A 22,924-nucleotide genomic window follows, 5' to 3' on the forward strand; every position below is an offset into this window, starting at 1 on the left:
TCTCCAAAATATACAAATAGCTCATGGAGCTCAATATCAAAAAAAAACAAGCAATTAAATTAAAAAAATGGGTGGAAGACCTAAATAGACATTTCACCAAAGAAGACATATAGATGGCCAAGAGGCACATGAAAAGGTGCTCAACATCACTAATTATTAGAGAAATGCAAATCAAAACTACAATGAGGTATCACTTCACACTGGTCAGAATGGCCATTATCAAAAAATCTAAAAACAGTAAATGCTGTAAAGGGTGTGGTGAAAAAGGAACCCCTTTGCACTGTTGGTTGGAATGTAAATTGATACAACCACTATGGAGAACACTATGGAGGTTCCTCAAAAACTAAAAATAGAACTATCATATGACCCAGCAATCCCACTACCGGGCATATATCCTGAGAAAACCATAATTCAGAAAGAGTCATGTACCACAATGTTCACTGCAGCACTATTTACAATAGCTAAGACATGGAAGCAACCTAAGTGTCCATGGACAGATGAATGGATAAAGAAGATGTGGCACATAGATACAATGGAATATTACTCAGCCATATAAAGAAATGAAATTGAGTTATCTGTAATGATGTGGATGGACCTAGAGTCTGTCATACAGAGTGAAGTAAGTCAGAAAGAGAAAAACAAATACCGTATGCTAACACATATATATGGAATCTAAGGGGAAAAAAATGGTACTGATGAACCTAGTGGCAGGGCAGGAATAAAGGTGTAGACATAGAGATTGGACTTGAGGACATGGAGGGGTAGGGGGAAGCTGGGGAGAAGTGAGAGTAGCATCGACATAAATGCTACCGAATGTAAAATAGTTAGCTAGTGGGAAGCAGCAGCATAGCACAGGGGAGATCAGCTCAGTGTTTTGCGATGACCTAGAGACATGGGATATGGAGGGTGGGAGGGAGGCTCAAGAGGCAGGAGATATGGGGATATATCCCCATATGCATATGACTGATGTATGTATATGACTGATTCACTTTGTTGTACAACAGAAACTAACACAGTATTGTGAAGCAATTATACTCTAATAAAGACCTATTTTAAAAAATTTTAATAAAAAATAAATTAAAAAAAAAATCAGAAATATGGCAGGTGATACTTATGAGGATACTAGACAACTAGTCCAAATCCTTTTTGCCTAGCATATTTGCCATTAATTAATCTGGTAATCTTGGACTAGGCCAGCACTGAAATCCTCATTTTTTTTTTTTTTTGCGGTACGTGGGCCTCTCACCGCTGTGGCCTCTCCCGTTGCGGAGCACAGGCTCCGGATGCACAGGCCTAGCGGCCATGGCTCATGGGCCTAGCTGCTCCACAGCACGTGGGATCCTCCCGGACCAGGGCACGAACCCGTGTCCCCTGCATCGGCAGGCGGACTCCCAACCACTGCGCCACCAGGGAAGCCCAAATCCTCATATTTTTTATGTATAAATTAAAAAGTTTTTTGTGTGTAAATAAAAAATTTTATGTATAAAACTTATATATATATATATATATATAGCAAGTTTTATCTTTTTTAATGCCTTGTGTCACCTATACTGGAACCTCAGAGAAACACATGATAGAGACAGGAGTAAATGATGGGGGGAGGAGGGCGAGGCAACATTTTGGAATGATAATTCATATGCCCATGTCAAACTATGTTCCTCAGAAGCATGAGAGCCCTTCATCTGATCATGCAACACAGGGACAGGAATCCTGTGATTGTGATGATACGGTTGGTCCTCTCTCTCTGTTAATGCACATGAAAATGTGTCAAACACTTCTGAGCTCATCAGCCTGCCTATGAGTGGAAAGCATTTGTACATGGCACTATATCACTTCATTCTGAGCTATAATCTGACTCCTTGTTTTTAATTGTCTGATCAAGAAGTGCTAACAGACAGTGGGGAAAAGTGGGCTACTTGAGACTGAGAAAATCACATGTTTCCATCCATCAGTCTGTCTTTCTTCAAATGTAAGTAAACTGAACTCTGAAAATGAAACCTGAATTTTCATTCTCTTAATGACCACATGCCAAGGGAGTTTTTTGATATAACTACTCCTTTCTGTGAAACAACTTTTTCAGTCAGGTCACCACTCTATGCTGTCAATTGATATATGTCTCTCCATATTGCTGGATGGTTTTCATAGAATTTTCATGTGAATTCTGTTTATTTGATTTGGCTCACGGCCACCCTGAGATGCAGGTATTATTACTGTTTCCCTTTCACAGATGGGTTACCTGAGGGTCAGAGACATTAGAAAATTCACTCAAGATTCCACAAGTTGCCCACTAATAACATAGACAAAGAAGAATTTAAGACGTGGAAAGTCAAGCTTAGAAAAGTGAAATAGCCTGCCTGAGGTCTCACAGTCAGGAAGTAGTACAGGCAAGACTTAAACCCAGAAAGACTGAGTCTACGCCCTACTCTCTTACCACTCTTCTATCTACTCTGCATGTTGGATGCCTGAGTAAGCACACAGTAAGCAGTCAGGAAATATGCATTTCCTATCACTACTGGCATCCATTCCCTATGGCAGAGATGGCAGACATATTTAGAGGAGACGTGACCTCTTCAAGGTCACCAGCTGGCCCTCCTTCCATGGTACCATATTGCCACCACAAGCGGGAACTATAAGGTGATCTATTTTGATTGTTGCCCTCAATGGATTTGTTTGGTGGAGGTCAATTTATTTTCAATATATAACCCTGTATTAGTTGCTATGAATATATGGGCACAAGACCCTGATTAGACACAACATATTGTTGAAGACTCCCAAACGTGTCTCCTCTCACACATAAGACTACGTAAGTCAAACCCAGCAATGTAAACTGTCATCCAAAAAACAAATAAAGCGTCAGAGCCCAAAGGTTACTGAAATGAGAAAGCCCAAGGCATATAATCACAGGCCCACTCAGCCTGTCTTCCACCACCTGTCCCACTATAAGTCTAAAATCCCCTCTTTTGCTACTGACTATGAATACAAGTTAAAGGCCTTTCAGAAATCACTTGGGCTAAATGGCTCATTTCAAAGATGGGGAAACTGAGGCCCAGACTGATGAAGGGGATTGTCGAAAATGAGAGCTGGTGAACCTCAGCCACGAGGGTGACTGGTGGCCAGTTTTGCCTGAGGCTCCTGTTACCAGGCTGTGTGTTCTACCTTGCAATGAAAGCCACAGGCCACAAAGTTGTCAAGAAAGAAGTACACACCTCAAACTTAATATCCCTGTAAATTCCTAGATTTCTAAAATGCCCAAGGGTTAGCCACAGACACTAAAACTAAATTAGCATTCCTCTAGCTTAGATGACACAATTTTTAAAAACAGGAGTATTGAAATTTATTTAAATGACGTGATTTCCTCTGTTAGAGCCAGGACCCTAAAGAGTGGGTAGATCAGTGTAAACTCTTATGTTTGAACTTGAGCTAAATAAGCTGGGGGTCAGAGTACTGGGAAGGAAGAAACCCACTTGAAGAAGAATCGGTGCGAGCGTTAAACTTAATTCTTTTGTATAAGCTAGTCTTAAATTTGCCTACATCTACCTTTATTTACTGAAGGTGATTTGGACATGCATTTAAACCTTTCTAAAGTATTCTAGTGAGCAGTCAACCAGAAAATATTGGTCAGGGAGGGAGATATAAAACACCCTAAAACACTAGCCGTTTGTCAAGGCTCGCGTGGTTAATGGCCATAAAATTGGTGCTCAATAAATTTTATTCTCATTAACTACATTCTGGAAAAAGAAAACAATGGACTAAGGTTTAGTCAAATTAATTTATTTGATGTTGAGTCATTCATAGGAACATGGCCATATAGCCTTGCACTTAATTTTAAATACAGAAGTTAAAATAAATCAGGGTGAAACCCAGAAAGCTTTGATCAATCACAAATTTCAGCCCAAGGTTGCTAATAACTTGGTTTGTGTCATAAATTATGTTTTCCCTGACCAGCATCCATCATGGCCCCAGATCAATAACCATTATTGAAAAGACTGTCATCTGTTTAAACTTCCTCATCCCATCAATGGGCATAGGGAAAAAACTCTTGGATGGCTAAATGTTTGGGACATCACTTAGGAAGCTTGGGGGACAGCTTGCATGCTATCCATCTCTTTGTAGATGAAATTCTGCAAAGACTTAGATTTTTATTACAAGGGCATGGCTATGATAAGAAATGTGCATGAGAGTCTTATGTGTATATATCTAAGTACACACACACTCCTTGAAAAAAATTAGTAAGGGTTTTCAATTTGCTTCATTTCTATGGCTCAGGTACCTTGGTTGTAAATACTAGATGACTCTATTGAATAACACAATGTGTACAAAATGTTCAGCATAGTGTCTGGGACATTAGTAAGTACTCATTTATTGAAAGAACACTGTGAGTGGGAACTCCAGTTTGTTTATTGGCAGAGATTTCCTTCCAACTGTATGTGAAAACTTTGAAAGGCTTGGTTATCTCAAGCCTTAAGTACTTTGGAAGTGCATTAAAAAGTTATTTCATAGGCCCTCAAGGAAATCACAGTGATTATTTTAGTTGGAAAGAGGACCACCCATCCTGATCACCTACCGTAGGCACCAAACTTGGGTCTGAAAGACTTGCTTTCTTCCCAAAGGGAAATCAAGCCTTAAGGATAAAAAAAAAATGCCATCATCAAGAATGCTCAATAGAACATGAGTCATATTTTAAAAAACAATACTCTTCACTGATCAGAAAAATAATAATTCTTAAGGTATGAATTAGAGTAATCATCTGTCAGGGAATTAAGATTGTGAGAGAAAAAAGATGCTATACAAATATACTCTGGAAAGTGAATTCAATGACATTAATGGGTCACATAGATATTGAATACCCTCTAGGTGGGGGGAAAAAAAAAACTAGGCTAGAAACAGTAGGGTTGAGAAGGCATGGAAATACAGAGAAAAGTAGCCCCACTCATCATAGGACTCAGAGGCAGTCAGAGGAGACAATCTGACCAACTCTAATTGCCTTAACTTTTAACTCTGCAAATAAAGATCTATCAGAAGAGGAGACGGGAAGGACAATATAGTGCTTTCTTCTCTGGCGTGAAATTTATCTTGTGAAAAGAACAATTATCTAAAGTCAGACTCCTTTCCCAATGACATCAGATAAAGTTTGCTCTAAAGGGCAAGTTGAACCATATCAGTCTTTATTCCTTAAGCTTGCTGCGGTTCTTCTAAAAACACATAGCGTTGCATGTGTTAACTTTTCACTTGTAAATCAGAAGCACAAGCTTGAATAAGTCAGGCTTTCTCTTGCATTCTTCTCACCCTCAATAAAATCATCAAAGTAAAATGAAAAAGTTAGAGGGTTTTTGGCTTGCTCAGGACCAACCATTATTCATCTTGAGGGAATAAGCTCTCCGCAATTGGCCCCAAAGCAACCTACAGGTGTCATCCCCTATTATATTTCCATGTTCAACAAACACACGGTGAATTCTAAAACTACTGCACAAATCAGTAACAATTTTTATGTTCAACTTATATGGCAAATTATTATGATTTTCAGTGGCACATCTTAAGGGATTGGAAGAATCAAAAAACACAGTCACATCATATTTATTGGGTATTATATTCATTGAAAATCTCCCCATCGTGTATTTGCTCATTCTATTCTCCCTATCTAAATACTCAGCTTGTTGAAATACTATTTAACCTTCTCTGAAATGATTTTCAAAAACATTAATGTGTTTTCCTCTCTCAGTTTGACTCTTTTTTGACTTCTACTTTAGTTGTTCCAGTGTATCCATTTGTTTTGAGGTGGAAGAGGCGAGGTGTTAGGAGTATAGGGACAGAAGCAAGACAGGGAGAAAGGTAGCTTTTTCTTCTATTATTAAAAAGGAAATCGATGCTGTTGCAAAACACTTGCCTTTCAAGCCAGGCTATTTTCTTAAGAAAATACAGTTGAAATTATTTTATTTCTCTTTTAAGATATCAAGAGGCAATTTAGTCTCTTTGTGTTAGGGTTTTATATAAAGAAGATCCAGAGAGAAGAGGAATAGTGACAAAGCTACCCTTTTTTTTTTTTTAGGCCCTAGGAAATAAAGGGAAAGAGAACAGAGAAGGAGAGCAAAATTGGGCCCCAATTGTCTTCACTCTAGCCAAAGCCCAATGAGTGGAGATAACCAGATGAACAAATGAAAAATGGCATTTGGTACTGGAACAAGACAGTCTTTTTCTTTTTTTTTGCAGTACGCAGGCCTCTCACTGCTGTGGCCTCTCCCGTTGTGGAGCACAGGCTCCGGACGCACAGGCTCAGCAGCCATGGCTCACGGGCCCAGCCGCTCCGCGGCATGTGGGATCCTCCCGGACCGGGGCACGAACCTATGTCCCCTACATTGGCAGGTGGACTCTCAACCACTGCGTCACCAGGGAAGCCCAACAAGACAGTCTTTGGGGCCACTTCCCACACCAGTTTGAGGACATCATGTGACACAAGAGCAGGTAGAGGGAAGTCCTCAGGCTTAGCATCCCTGAGCCACACTTCATTCTTGTGTGGTAAGAACAGGGATAGAGGCTGCTGAGGATGTGACTGGGGGGGGGGGGCTTCTGACAGGTGTGGGGTAGCAGGAGCAAGAGATCTGTGGCTCAGGCCCTAATGCAAACCACTGAAGCTGGATCTCGATGGAAGTCACAGCTGGTCTGCAGAGGCATCCATGGTGCCAGTGGAAACGATGTAAGGCTAAGGCACCCAGGGGCACCGTGAGCTCCAGTGAAGCCAAAAGAGACTAGTCAAGACTATCACCAACCACTCCCAAAGCCAGCAGCACAAGCAAGACAGAGATGAAGAGGGATATTTCTCAGTGGACAGAGGAGCCCAAGGACACCATGACCCAAGGGCCTCAACCCATCTTCTCCACGAAGAGTCTGAGACAGCCACACCCTTCCACCCATACACCATCCCGGAGAATATCTTAGAGGTGGTGGTGGAAACCTGAGAAGCTGCATGTTTTCTTCCCCCTGATCATTTCTTTACAAGGTCCTGAAATCTCCCTAAAGAGACTATGGGAACTAACAGATCAGACAGATCTGTAAAACTGATTGGATGTTCCCCTGGAGTTATTTTTTTCCACTTCACTAATGAGTGGGTACAGGATTTAGGAAAAAGACCATATTAATTATAAATGAATTAAAGAAATTCCATCTTCTCAGCACACTCAAGTTGCAGTGAATATTATTCATATAATTTGTTACCATTCTACTGCCAGCCTCAGCCCAAATGCTCCCACATCAGTGGGAATGAACTCAGTGTGGATTACTTCCTCATCTGAGATCCACAAGATCTCACTTTACTTTTTAAAATTTTTATTGGAGTTCATTTACAATGTTGTGTTAGTTTCAGGTGTACAGCAAAGTGAGTCAGTTATACGTATACATATATCCACTCTTTCTTAGATTCTTTTCCCATATAGGTCATTACAGAGTATTGAGTAGAGTTCCCTGTGCTCGACAGTAGGTTCTTATTAGTTATCTGTTTTATATATAGTAGTGTGTATATGTCAATCCCAATCTCCCAGTTTAGTCCTCCCCGCCTTACCCCTGGTAACCATGTTTGTTTTCTACATCTGTAACTCTGTCTCTATTTTGCAGATAAGTTCATTTGTACCCTTTTTTTTTTTTTAGATTCCACATGTGAGCAATATCATATATTTGTCTCTTTGTCTGTCTGACTTACTTCACTCAGTATGACGATCTCTAGGTCCATTCACTGACTTCATTCAGCCCTGTATTGAAGATACTATTTATAAGTTTACATCACAAAATGATAAGCTCTTTGAGGGCACCTCTCCCAGTGAACATACAATATTTTGTCTTATCAAGTTAATAAATTAACTGAATTTAAAAGGCAAATGGCATTCTTTCTAATTAAGAATGTTTGGTTTCAAAGGTCTAATTCATGCTCTACTATGGTTTGTATTGTGACTTGTGCCATTAAGCCACAGGTAAATAATATAATTAATAAATAATTAAGGGGCCATGTGAGACTTATAAACTCTCATATTAAATCCACAAATGACCGGAGAGGACAAAACCTCCTTATGCTTTGATAGCTATTGTAACTCTTGTTTTCAGTTTGCCCAGTAGATACAAGGCCTCCTATTTGTTCTGGTCATAACCGATGCTGAGCCAAACCTGGTACCCATCTGAGACAGGCAGAATTGAGGGTGGCCCCCAAGGTTCCTGCACCCTGGTGTATACACCCTATAGAATCTCTTCCCTTGAATATGGGCAGGATCAGTGAATATGACGGGATAGCATTCCCTTATTAGATTACCATCAGTTGACTTTGAGTTAATCAAAAGGGAAATTATCCTGGATGAAAATGACCGGATCAGGTGACCCATTTAAAAAGTGAAGTATCAGAGACATGTTCTCTGGCAGGCCCAGAAGAAAGCAAAGAGTCATGTGTGAGAAGAGGCGCCTCCTAAGGGCAGAGAGTGACTCCTGTATGACAGTCAGCAAGAAAGCTGGTTGAAGGGACCTGAATGCAGAAGCAGGACTACAGTGAGAGATTATAAAGACACCTGTGTTTATGTACAACTGCTGTTGACAGACCTGAACAAGAAGAGTCAAAGAGTGCTACAAAATCACTACTTCCTAAGTTCTGTGCTTTCTAAACAGTATTTTGATATTCAATAATGTCTGTATTAGTAAACTACATTTGCAGGTGGATTTACTCCTCTGAGTTTTCTTTTACTGTAGTTCTTGTCAAATTAAAATACTTCTTAAAAATGTCTTTGGGTTATAAGGAAACCTATTCTGGTGTGGAATATAAATTCATTTCTCACTGTCAAGGTATGCCTGTGATTTATTTTTTTTTAAGATATAATAGCTGCAGCCATATTTCCCTAGTGATAAAAAGAAATTCCCTTAGTAATCCCTACAAAATCCTAAAGTGCTAAAACGCAATGAAGAGGATTTCTAATGGTAAGTTATAAATCCTTTTAGAGAACACCTTGGTTTAAAATAATTTCAAAAAAAAAAGAATGCTTAGGAATTGAGTACTACTATTTAGACATCCTTCGGCAGTATCAAGGACACTCAAAAGGATTTCACATTCAGAGTTGAGAAGATAAAATGAAGTTATATTTGTGATAGTCATGGACAGTAAGAAACTAAAGTTATCAGAGAAACACAACTGTACACTCTCAAAGCTTGAAAAAAATTCAGGGGACATTCATTCAGTCCATCCCCAATTCAGATGCTCCTTTATACCAGCTATTGCAGGCAGAGATCTACACCTCATAAGTCAACATATTCCTCAGGTTATTAGGCAGAAACTTAACTCAGTGTAAGTGTTAACCTTTATATAAATTTTGCTCCATGGCACTCCAGAGAATAAAGTTCTCTCTCTCTTTTATCTGGATGCACTTTTAATATTTGAAGGTAGCTATTACTAACTTTCATAAGTCGGACACCTATAGGGTCAGGCATGAAATTAAACAAAGACATAAAGATATAAAGATACAAGACAATGGGAGTGATGAGCACTATGGCAAACTCTAAGACCAACAACCCCCTGAAAAGGAGCAGCTGCTACTACGCGTGGTAATTTGGGAATTAATCACAACAAACCAGACATCTGGGTTATCAAGAATAAATTTTTCCCTTTTAAAAACTGTAATAATTAACCTCTATATTAAGAAGTCACATTTGATTCTCCAAAACACATCATTCCATCAAAACATGCTGTAAGCTGAGACTTTAGAACACCATTTATATCTTAAAGGTACTTGTAGTTCAATGTTGAGAAGATAACCTGAAATCTACATCTAGTTAAATACATGGAAATGGAAATTTTAGGACCCTTCATTAGGTTTCTACATTTATGGCCTGAAAAGCTGGAATTTTTTACATTGAAATAATGCTGTATAATTGAACCATCATAACCTGTGGGATGCTGATTAAATCTCCAGGGAACATACTGTTTCAAGACCCGAAGACATGGTGAATGCTTTGGACACTCTCCCCAGAAAATCATATAGGTACATAGCATTTAGCCTATTTTTGGCGGTTTACCTTGAAGGGTATTCATTTTCTTCAAATCTAAATACCATTCAAAATAAAAATACAGGCTAAAACATGTTGGGCCATGTACAGTGTTATCATGAAGATTATATGAGATATTAAGTGCACATATCAAGAATGAAATAAATCCATACATGTAAAATGTTTGGAATGTACATTAATTATACCAACTCTCCATTTTTAAAAAAATTAACCTTATTTTTTTGAACAGAAAAATTATGAAGATAGTAGAGTTCCTAAATCCTCCATGCCCAGTTTCCCTATTGTGTCTTTCATTAGTGTGGTGCACTTGTTATAATTAGTGATTCAGTACTGACACATTGTTATTAACTAAAGCCTATGCTTTAATCAAACTTCCTTAGTTTTATTCCCAATGTCTATCTTCTGTTCTAGGACACCATCCAGGATACCTAACATTTAAGCATCCTGTCTTCTTAGGTTCCCCTTGGCTGTCACAGTTTCTCTTACTTTCCTTGTTTTTTGATAGTCTTGACAGGTTTGAAGAGTATCAGTCATTTAATTTGTAGAACATCCCTCAGTTTAAATTTACCTGATGTTTTTCTAATAATTAGACTGAGGTTACAGGTTTTGAAGAGGCAAACCACAGAGACCAGGTTTCATTTTCATCTCTTACATCAAAAGTATGTGCTCTCAGGCTTCCCTGGTGGCGCAGTGGTTGAGAATCTGCCTGCTAATGCAGGGGACACGGGTTCGAGCCCTGGTCTGGGAAGATCCCACATGCCGTGAAGCAAATGGGCCCGTGAGCCACAACTACTAAGCCTGCGCGTCTGGAGCCTGTGCTCCACAAGAAGAGAGGCTGCGATAGTGAGAGGCCCGCACACCGCGATGAAGAGTGGCCCTCGCTTGCCACAACTAGAGAAAGCCCTCGCACAGAAATGAAGACCCAACACAGCCATAAATAAATAAATAAATAAAATTTTAAAATTCACGACATATGTCAATATTTAAAAAAAAAAAAGTATGTGCTATCGGGCTTCCCTGGTGGCGCAGTGGTTGAGAGTCCGCCTGCTGATGCAGGGGACACGGGTTCGTGCCCCGGTCCGGGAAGATCCCACATGCCGCGGAGCGGCTGGGCCCGTGAGCCATGGCCGCTGAGCCTGCACGTCCGGAGCCTGTGCTCTGCAAGGGGAGAGGCCACAACAGTGAGAGGCCCACGTACTGCAAAAAAAAAAAAAAAAAAAAAAAGTATGTGCTATCAACATGACATCACTGTTTATGTTAACCTCGGTCAGCTGGCTGAGGTAATGTTACTCATATTTCTCCATTGTGAAGTTATTCTTCCCTGCCCCCTTTTCCACACTGTTCACTTTGGAAGGAAATCACTATGCACAGCCCACACTTAAAACGTGAGGAGTTATGCCTCCACCTCCTTGAAGGTGGAGTATCTGCATAAATTATTTGGAATTCTTCTACATGGTAGATTTGTTTATGGTCTTCCATTTGTCTATGTAGTCCGTCATTTGTTTATATCAGTGTGGACTCATGGATATTTATTTTAAACTTTGAGTTATAATTCACTACAACTTTATTTCCTTGCTCAAGCTTTTTTCCAGCTTTGGTCATTGGGAGCTCCTTCAGTTGGTGCCTGTGTTCCTTTTTGGCTCCGTTAGTGTAGGGTGTTTGCTTTTTCTGTGCACTTCCTCACTTTCTAGCACTATGAGATGGTCTAGGTTCATCTTTTTTAATTTTCTGTCTCAGTCCTTGATTTAGCCATTTCTTCAAAGATCCCTGGATCCTTTTATCACATAGTGCTATTAGGAACCAAGATCTTGGAATTAGATGTGCTCACCACTACTGCAAGAAAATATATGTGTGTTTACCATGTATACCCATGTATATACACATTTAACCCAGAGTCTTGTGGATAATCTTTATCAACTAGAGTATAGTATTTATATACAGTTTCTTTTACCTTGTGTTTTACAAACTTTACTTATTCCCAAAATTACTTGTCAGTGTTGTTTCCCCCGTGCCTTTCAATGAGGCTGTTTTATTGATATATATTTTAATATAATTAGTTTTTTAAATCGCTTCTGCATTCATCCAGGATTACCCTGACCTCTCAAATGACTTTCGTATATCTGCACACATTAAGGTTTACTTTTTGTTTTGTAAATTCCAGTGGGTTTTGACAAATGCATAATGTCATGTATCCACAATTACTGTATCATACAGAATAGTTTCACTGCTCTTAAAAAATCTCCTGTGCTTTACCTATTCAACCCTGGTCCCTCCTCAGTCCCTGGCAACCACTGATCTGTTTACTGTCCCTAAAGCATTACTTTTTCTGAATGTCATATAGTTGGAATCATGCCTATAACCTTTTCAGACTAGCTTCTTTCACGTAGCAATACGCATTTAAGTTTTCTCCCTATCTTTTCATGAATTGATAGCTCATTTCTTTTTATGGCTATGGCTTTTGTGCTACAGACATACCACAGTTTGTTTATACATTCACCTGTTGAAGGACATCTTGGTTGCTTCCAGTTTGGAGTGGTTATGAATAAAGCTGCTATAAACATTTATGTGCAGGTTTTACTGTGGACATAACTTTCAAATCAGTTGTGTATATACCTAGGGGCATGATTGCTGGGTCATACAGTAAGACAACACTTAGCTTTGTAAGAAACTGCCAAACTGTCTCCCAAAGTGGCTGGACCATTTTTCAATTCCACCAGCAGTAAAAAGAGAATTCCCATTGCTCCACATACTTGCCAACAGTTGCTGTCGTCGTTTTTTAGAATTTCAGCTGTTTTAATGGCTTGCTGTCCTTAATTGGATATCTGTTTTGCACATATTTTCACTCAGTCTGTGGCTTCTGTTTCCATTCTCAAAGTCTTTCACAGAGCAGAGCTTTAATTTTAATAAAGCCTAGTTTATCAATATATTTTCTCATGGATCATGCTTTTGGTGTTTCATCTAAAAACTTTTCATTAAACCCAGTGTCACCTCCATTTTTCAAGAATTATATCCCTTTTTCCAGATGGCAAATATGGAATGTGAAGAATAACTGGGCTGACACTACATAGCCTGAATTTCAACTCAGATCGTAGGAATTGAGGATCAGACCTTCTTAGCCTATTTTTATGTCTTTTGAGAACCATGTTGCTTAGTGTGAATATTAAATGAGATAATGCATGGAAATTACTCTGGGGCTATTGAGTACAATCTATTTATTGTTGTTTTGTTTTGTTTTTGTTATTATTATTCCTCTTAGGCATACACATTACCTTAGGTTTTGATTTCAGTTATAATGACACTAATTCATAATGAAACCTCCTTGGCACACTGGAAGAATGATGCATCACTGAATTTAAAGTAGTTTTATGAAGCTTTACATTGCTATGATTAAATAATGCAGAAATGTGAGTGCCCTTCATTTCACAGATCAGCAACAGTATATACAGCCTCTAAGCAAAACTTATACTTTCTTCCTTATTATGACATGAGTTTAAGATTGTAGCAAAGTCCCCACTTGCTCCCTGGGGTCTCTCTTTCCTTACTACCATCAAAAGAAAACATCTGGTATTTATTATTTAAAAGGCTGGGGCAATAGATTCTCATGAGTACAATAAATAACCAAAGACTCTTAGTATAAGAGGAGACTGGGAACATCTTGTGAAGCAACACGTAAGGGCAAACTGAACCAGCTGCTGATAACTTAAAACACTTTCTGACCTCTTACTGAAAACACTTTCTGATCTCTTACTGTGTGGTAGACACAGTAACAAAAACTTAACTTACATAATATTACTTAACCTCAGTTATCATTATTATACTTCCTTGAAAGCAAGGAAAAAGAGGTCCAGAGAAATGAAGTAACTTGACAAAGAAGTGGCTTAAGGATTTGAATTCTGGTCTCCCTGAAACCCGAGCCTGTACTCTGAAGCACTCTGTTCTACCCAGTGGAGATCATGTAGTTAGAAGGCTAGAACTTTAATGATGCCAAGTTTTTTTTGCAAAGGGAAAGATCTCACAGCACCTAAGGAACTGAACAGGAGAATTTTGGAAGACTACCCAAAATGTGTTACCTATCCCACAAAGCACCACAACTACTATACATAGAGTTTAATTCCTGATTGGATTTATAAGTAAGCTATATTGTTCCAAGAATGCTTGGCAGGTTAAGGAAATGATTGTATTCTACAAATAACTAGAAGGAATGAGAAAGCAGACAAAAGCACCAGCACCATGTTGAATGCTGAGTTGTCAATGTATGTCAAAGACAAGACCAATAGCCTAGCTGATCTATTCTTTCTAACAAGTTAATCCAAGAAATCAATCCTAATGTGTCTGACTGGGATAGTCGGAATCAATTTAGAAATATCTTCAATACAACTCAATGGTATAGCACAGTAGATACATATATAGCTGATACTAGGAACAATATTTTCTACTTTGAAGTTAACTCTTTCTTAGACAGTCATGCTTTTTATATAGAAATACCCATCTGAGGTTAAGATAGGCAAAAGTCAAATAGTATTTTACTAAAGTCAAAGCTGAATTGACTCAATATTGGAAGAATGTGCTAAAGGCTCTTCAGGATTTAAGTAGAACTTTTTGAGTGGCTCCAATGCTAAGAAGATTTAAGCTGGGAACACCCTCTGGCCTCAAGCATTTACTGTGGGTATAATTCCTAAATTGGAGGTTTATTACACAGAAAGACGTGGCATGTGACTTTTTATAGTTTACTGATCAAATTACCTTTAGTACGTAAGTTGGGTGTCTTCTTGGCTGGACTGATAGAATCCACAGCCTTAATGACATTTTCCCTAAGATTTAATATCTTTCACACATCCAATACCCTACCTCCTGAACCTTAGGGGTTTGGGAGTAGAAGAAGGGAAAGTAAAGAAAAGTATCACTCCTGGTAACAGCACCCTGATTTCCTTCTGAAATATTACATCTCCAAACTACATACTGCCAAGCTAAATAAGCTCTCTCTTAAGATTTTTAATATGAAGAATAATGATGCAAAAAGGGAAAACAACAACAACAACAACAAAATGGTGGAGTCCATTCATTCCAGAACTGGCAACTTGAAGAGACTAAACTAGATGCTACATCTTAGTTCATGAACAGATGATGATTTCTGGTTTATGTTTTTGGGGTTATTTTTTCCCTCAAAGTTCTATTTCCAACATTCTCTTCAATTTCCCAGGTCTCCTGGTCGTCATCCAGTAAATTCATTTTCTACATGTATTAACTGGAGTTGGTTTCTTTTTTACTGGCAGCCAAGTGCTAAAACTGATTATATCACCCAACAGAATCAACTACAGTACCAATTTCTGTTGAAGTGTAGAGTAACTGGTAATATCACTAGGTTCATATTATGCTTTTTCTCAGCCTAAAATATTTTTATAAATGTCACCATTTGCAACTTGAGGATGGTGCGCCCTGAGGAATGTTACTAAGGGAGAGTGTGGACTATCCTGAGAGCTTCTAAAGATGACAGCTCCCCCTTTGGCTGGGAGGGTGTGCTGTAATCCCATCTAGCAGCTCAGTGTCTGATAAACCACAGGGTGGAGTGTACACATGAAGAACCAAGCGAAGATGCTTACCTGGGTAAGGGGTGAATATCTCCATAGCAACTGTCTCTTCTCCAACCTCCCCACCATTGCCTCAACTTCTCACTTTGGCTAGCCTCATTTAGTGATTGAGTTTTCAAAAGTGTTTATGGTTTTAACAATATTCTACTAGTAGGAGGAAAAAAGAGCCATTGCACATTGCAAGGTGAACATGCCTTGTTCTAAAGCTAAAGACACATGGACCTATAAGAAGACAAAAAGAGGAAGAAGCAAGCAGCTGCAACTGACCATCTGTTTGCTACATAGTAGCAAGGCTGATCAATGCAAAATATAAAGAACATCCCATTGCTTCTCTACTAAAACTTATCAAGGGCTCTCCTTGCATTTAGCAGTGACCCACAGCACCCTATGTGATCTGGTCTTTTTCTCCAGTCTTACCTCTTATTCCCCTCCCCTCCATTTAGTGTGCTTCAGCCACACTGGTATTTTTCAGCTCTTGAACAGGCCAAGCTTTTTCCCTAAAGGTGCATGCCCGAGCCCTTTCATCTGACTTGACCCTGCTCCCCAACCCAGAATTGCCCATTTTCCTATCACAGTTTTCATAATCATGCTTTTGGTCTAAGGTTAAATGTTATCCATTCATCTGTAGCTACCCTATCTTAGGTAACCTCCACTTTTTTTGTTTTTGTAACCTCGACTTCTCAGTTATTTTCTGTTTCAGCACTCATTCTTCTTCGTTATGATGCTCGTTTACTTGTTTACTTGTTTAGAGTCTCTCTCTCCCCTAGATTATAAGTTCCATGAGGGCTTAGTGTCCTGCCTACCTCAATCATCAGAGTATCTCTGGTGCCTAGAATGGTGACAGACAGTCAAATTTCAGTAATTATTTTCAAATATCCAGATTCAGAAAGATTCAGGTATTAGGATCGTGAAAGTGAAGGCATTGATTAGTATGTACAGAATCTGCTCTCTTAAGTACATCCTTCATGCCAGAAAAATTATCTAATAGTTGAGAAAAGCATGTACAAAATATACTTTGTAAGCAAAAAAATTGTATGATATATCTACATCTGGTAGTCCTCTTTCAAGATGGTCCCAGTGACACAACAATACAAAACAATTATACTCCAATAAAGATGTTAATAAATAAATAAATAAATAAGTAAATAAAGCTGTTAGATGAGACAAAGAGGGCATTATATAATTATCAAGGGATCAATCAAAGAGGAAGATATAACAATTGAAAATATTATATGCACCCAACATACGAGCACCTAAATACATAAAGCAAACATTAACAGACATTAAGGGAGAAATTGACAATAACACAATAATAGTAGAGAACTTTAACAACCCACTTACATCAATGGACAGATCATTCAGAGAGAAAATCAGTAAGGGAACACTGGCCTTAGATGACATATTAGATCAGATGAACTTGAGATATATATAACATGGAATAACCTCCATGATAGATCACATGCTATATCACAAAACAAGCCTTGGTAAATTTAAGGAAATTGAAATTATATCAAGCATATTTTCTGACCACAGTACTGTGAGATTAGAAATCGACTACAAGAAAAAAAAAACACAAACAAACAAAAAAAGATGGCCCCAGTGATTCTTGTCACCTGGTATTCTTGCCCTTGTGTAGTTCTCTCCTGCACTCAGTAGAGCTAACCTACATAACCAGTAAGATATTATAGAAAGGGTGGTGCATGATTTCCAAGGGTAGGTTACAAAATATAGAGCTATGACTGCCTTGCTTTCCTTTGGATCACATGCTTTGAGGGAAGCTAACTCTCACACTGGGAAGAGACTTTAGCAGCTCCATGGAGAGATCTGAGCAGTAAGGAACTAAAGCCCTTTTGTAGTAACCAACATTAACTTGCCCGTCAGGTGTGTGGGTTAACTTAGAGTTGGCTTCTCCAGTGCACATCAAGCCTTCAGAAGACTACAGCCCCAAAGCCACCTCATCAGACACCCTGAGCTGGAAGCATCCGCTAAGCCAGTCCCAGATTGTTGACTCAGTAACTGTGTGAGATAATAAATGTTTGTTGTTGCTTTAGCTGTAAGTTTCAGGGTGAATTATTACACAGCAATAGCTGACCAATACACTACCAAAACAGTGTCTGGAACATAGTAAACATTACAAAAATGGTAACTAGCAGCAGCTGCTGCATTAAACAGCAGTGACAGCAGGATGGCTACCCAAATGGGACTGGGGAAGAACGGGTACAAGGGTAGGGAAGAAAACTTTAAAGTATTTATAGTCCTGGTCAGACCTGGGAAGCTGAGACAGTGTGAGGTGGACATCAAAATTGGCTCCCTGCATTATGCCAAGTCAAAGGGTAGACGGAGGTGGCACATGGGAACTTCAAGATGGTTCAGCCTCTGAACCATCCCATAGGATGGTTATCCCATAGGATATGATCACCTGGGGAGCAAATCCCATTAGATTTCACTAATGGATGAGCACCTAGCAAAGCCCCTGATCACAGAAGTGCCTAATTAATCTGTATCAACATTGATGATCATGGTGGTAATACCTGGACTTTCAGGATGGTCCCCTGAGTTGACATCTTTTTAGGCAGACTTTCATTTTAGAGAAAAGACCCGAAGAAATAGGCCTTGTGACAAGCTCGGTTTTCCTGACTTGAGTTGAGATGTTTGTGATGAAACCTTCTAAGTTAGAATCACTTTCTTCAGGTTCTGATAACTGAATCACGCTTCTCAGGCAAAACAAACGGAAAGTGTTAAATAATAGAAAAACCTTCAGAAATCAGACTTGGTGGTAATAGGAAAAATAGTTCCAATTATTTTCTCCCTTTCCTTTTCTCTCAAACACAAGCTCATTACAAATACAGGGCAGCAAAAACAAACAAAAAAAAGATTTGTCATGGAGTATGGTGCTTTCACATCATGTTTAACTATGCTTAAGAAAAAAATTTAAAACTGAGGTTAATGAGCTTAAAAGTTAGGCCTACAATTTCAAGTTGTATAAATTTCATGTCTTTTGATTTGGACTATGTAATTTTGAATTTCAGTCTGAGACATTAAATTATATATGAATTGTGTTGGCTTTTATACTTTTTATTATGGCTGTATCTGTACCATAAAACAAAAAATAAGTTCTCTAACACAACAGACATGAACAATATCAAGGAAAAAAGTCTTTGGGATGCTGCAGTATTTGTTAATAGGATGCTAGTGTTTCAACAATTCAAAAAAATCAAACACGTTACTGCAATTTTGAATCATTGTCTGAACACATTGGAAGCCAGAAAATCGCAAACCTAACGAAGCTGCAGAGAACAGACATATAATATAATAGTGTAATGGGAAATGGTGAGTAAACTGGTTAAGAAGCAAGAGGGGACAGTGGATACTGTGATATACCACCCTCTTAATTGTCTATGAGAATCACATTTCTGTGTTGCATTCCATTTGCTACAAAACCACATTATCTCATTTTTGTGTAAGAATCTTGGAAATTACTGCTACATAATATGTATTCCAGACAGAGGGTTAAGCATATTCCTGGCTGTATTAGTTTTCTATCACTGCGTAACAAATTACCTCAAATTTAGCGGTTTAAAACAACACACATTTATCACCTCACAGCTTCTGTGTGTTGGGAGTCTGGCACGTTTCTGTTGGCTCCCTTACTCGGGGTCTCACAGAGAGAAATCAAGGTATACACTGGCTGTGTCCTCATTTGGAAGCTTGACCAAGCAAAGTTGTGCTTCTAAGCTCCCTCAAGTTACTGGAACAGTTCACTTCCTTGCAGTTGTAATGACTAAAGTTCCTTTTTTTTTTTTTTTTTTGGTGAGCTTTTGGTTGGGGACCTCAGCACCCAGAGGTCACATTCAGGTCCTTCCCATGTGGCCCTATTCATTAAATGGTAGTTTTAAAAATAGGATACATATCTCTGCAGCTTTGAATTTCTCAGATTTTTCTGTCTCTGACCATTATACCCTCTTCTAAAGGGCTTACCTGATTAGTAAAGCCCACCACACTCAAGAGGAGGGGATTCTACCTTCAGGGCATGCACACCAAGAGTGAGTGTCTTAGGTGGGGGGCATCTTAAAATTATGCCTAGCACAAAGGCATACAGTTTGCAGGGACTTTTGCACAGGAGGGCAGCACAGGCTATCGGCATGTGCATGCAACCAGGAGATCTGGCTTGGTCCTTTTTTCTTTAGGGAGATGAGCTTCCTGGGACACTGAAAAGATGGAGGTGAAGATATTCTTTAGGGACAAGTGATACTGCTTTCTTCTTAAAAAGAAAATGAAGTTTTTCCGGGGCTTACATCAGCTCAAGAGCATGTCATTTCCTGAATAAAAGAATCCAAGTTGTTTGAGTAGTTTCTCCCAAAAGAGAAAAGGTGACAAAAGGGCAGTGCTGCAGAGAGGATTCGGGTCTTTCCTCAAATCTGGCAAGACCCTAACCTGCATAGAAAGGGTTCTCTGGAAATATGCGCCCTGAAGAGGACTGAGGGCCAAAAGAAAAGGTGTGCCCGGATCTACAGCACCGATTCTGCTTGCTGTAACCACCTTGCTGAAAGGAACGGGAACTTGGATAACCCTTTGATCCAATCAACATAGTGAGCCCTAACGTTATAAAAGCATGCTGCATGTTGCTGAAAGAAAATGACTAAGTTTGTACTGGTGCTCAGGTCACACACAGATGGAAAGGAGAGCTCCCAACCTCTGCTTCCCCAACACAGCAGTGATTGGCATGCTGCATCTTACCACGGAAAATATAAAGTGTTTAAAAATAGCTCTACCTTCTCTTTTCCCATGCAACTAAAAATAAAAATGGACAAGGTTTACATTCAAGTGAATATAAAGCAGAACAGTAAAGGACATTTCTATCTCTAAAAAGCCTGAGTCTACTGTTACTCCATTGCTCTACTGCTTCCTGAGGAGAGTCCCTTTCTAAGTGACAAATTATAAATGGGATGGATGACAAAAGGAAATGTTATTTACTAGCTATGTGACCTTAATAAACACTTCATTCCTTCCCCTCAATTTCCTCTTCTGTAAAATGGGAATAATGAGAGCACCTAACTTCTATAGATGAGAGGTGCACAATATCTGACATATAGTAAGAGATTAGTAATTAATTACTATAACTGCTACTGCTGCTGCTAATACTATCAGAATAAAGATTTTAGTGGAATCTTTATTGCTATAAAATTTTTGAGAACAAATTGCTTGACAATGACCGGTTGGTAGTTCTTAAACTTTAGTGTGCAGCAGAATCAGTTGGAGGGCTTGATTAAACACAGACTATGGGACCCACTCACAGAATTTTTGACTAGTAAGTCTGGTGCGTGGCCCTGAGAACTTACATGACATGTTTATGATCACTCTCTATTCTGTGAAGTTTGTCACTTCACCAAGGGAACAGGAAAAACAGTCAATCCCAGCAGTCATATGCTATTCTACTGCACAGGTAAACCTTTAACATGTGATATTTTTCACTTTTATGAATTTTTCTGATGGTCTATGGAAACAGTATCAGTTTTAATTAACTGTGACATTTTAATATAATTTATTTTGGAAAACACAGAGAAGGTATAATGTATTAGATCTTAAAGCCCTGCTCAAGAATAGGAAAATTTCAGACAATAGTAAATGTAGGGATCTTGGTTACCAAGAGTTCACTCCTTATCATTCAATAGAGGGCAGTCTCCTCATTTTTGTTAATTTGGGGCTGAGCAATGCCTATTTTCTAAAAACCATCCATCATACAGTTTGGTAACACTCAGTGTAGTCCTTACCAGGCAACTTGGTATTAACCTTGACCTCAAACCTTTTAGTTTACTACGTATTACATACATACAATATCTGGATTTTATTGACGTTAAACTAGCCTACCTTCTTGGAAAAAGCATCCCTATCATTTTGAGGGGGAAAGTCATCTCCACTCTTTGCCACTATGGCTTGTGTGTGACTGACCCCAGCTTCTGTGGAAGTCATGTGACTTAGGTCTGGCCAATCAGCATAATTCATTCTTCAAACTACAGTAACTGGTTCAGGTATAGACACATGGCTCAGCTTGGTTCAATGAGATACAACACCATCACTTGGGTTGGAATGAATTGAAAAATAGAAGTTCTCTTGGACTCAGGGTAATTAGGATGATAGAATGTAAATCAGGAGCCGAGGATAGCTCTCTTGTGTTCACACAGAAATACCTCACCAGACAGCGAGACTGACTGAAAGGACAGCAGATCTCAGAGACAGAGTATGATTCATGGTGACATTGAAAAACTGGATCCAACTATGCCTGAAGCCCTGGTATCATTTTTTTTAATATATGAGTCAATATATCCTTTTTCTGCTTAAGCCAGTTTAAGCCAATTTTTTTTAATCTGCAACTGAAAGAGTTCTGAATGATATAATTTATAAATTGTTATATTTTTTATAAAATGAATAATTTAATATCACATGCATAATCGATAATATTTTACAGCATTTTATGACAAATCAGAGACGCATTAAAGAGAAAAAACATAGCATTTATTTCATTTTAAGGCTGTCAACTAGCTATTACCTGTTTGTCACTGGTTGTTGTATTACATATTCTTCCTTTTCTGACACAGTGTCATCTTCTCTACAATGATAGAGAAGTAAATTCAAATCACCCATTATCCTCCTCCCTTAATAAACACATAGTGTATCTCTTTCTTATGTAATAATGATAGATCTATTTTAAAATCTACCCCCAATTTTTTTTTTACTACTCACCAAAGACTGCTGGTTGTTTATGTGTAAATCTGTGGTTTAAAAATAAAACATAATACAAAGAATGACAACACTTAAAATCATTCCAATCTCCCTGTGACATGTGGAATGATAAAGAAATTTTGGACCGTGTCCTTAATCACATGGTTGCTGTGTCAGTGTGACTATAGTCTCACTTCTACTGCAAAGGATTCCAATGCATTGTAACCACAGAATGTTTTTGCATGTTTACCGAAAGCTCAATTCAACTGAAGAGAAAATCTGTACATTACTTAATTTTTACCCTTTCTCCATGTTAGTATTTTGCTACCTAATATATTTTCTTATTAGTGCGAAGAGGACCAATTTTATGACTAATGACTCTTTTCCCTTCATCCATCCTTAGGTAAACAGTAATTTTGGTTTTCTGGTACACAGCTTGTAATCATTTATGTCACTTATAATTGATTTCTGTGGAAACTGACATCAATTACAAACATACACAGTGCTTTGAAGAAAAGATAATCTAGGGATACTTTCCCATCTCTAAATTCACCTTCACCTGATGATAGTAACTTAGCTATCAAATACTG

The 22,924-nt window shown here is 38.6% G+C and overlaps 1 protein-coding gene across 1 annotated transcript in view; it reads right to left on the minus strand.

Moving 5' to 3' along the window:
• The window catches only part of TAFA1 (TAFA chemokine like family member 1), a 497,464-nt gene that overhangs the window by 269,972 nt on the left and 204,568 nt on the right, over positions 1-22,924 (minus strand). The window lies entirely within an intron of this gene.

Source organism: Mesoplodon mirus (genome assembly GCF_964341445.2).
Source record: "Mesoplodon mirus genome assembly, chromosome: 12".
NCBI classification, from domain to species: domain Eukaryota; kingdom Metazoa; phylum Chordata; class Mammalia; order Artiodactyla; family Ziphiidae; genus Mesoplodon; species Mesoplodon mirus.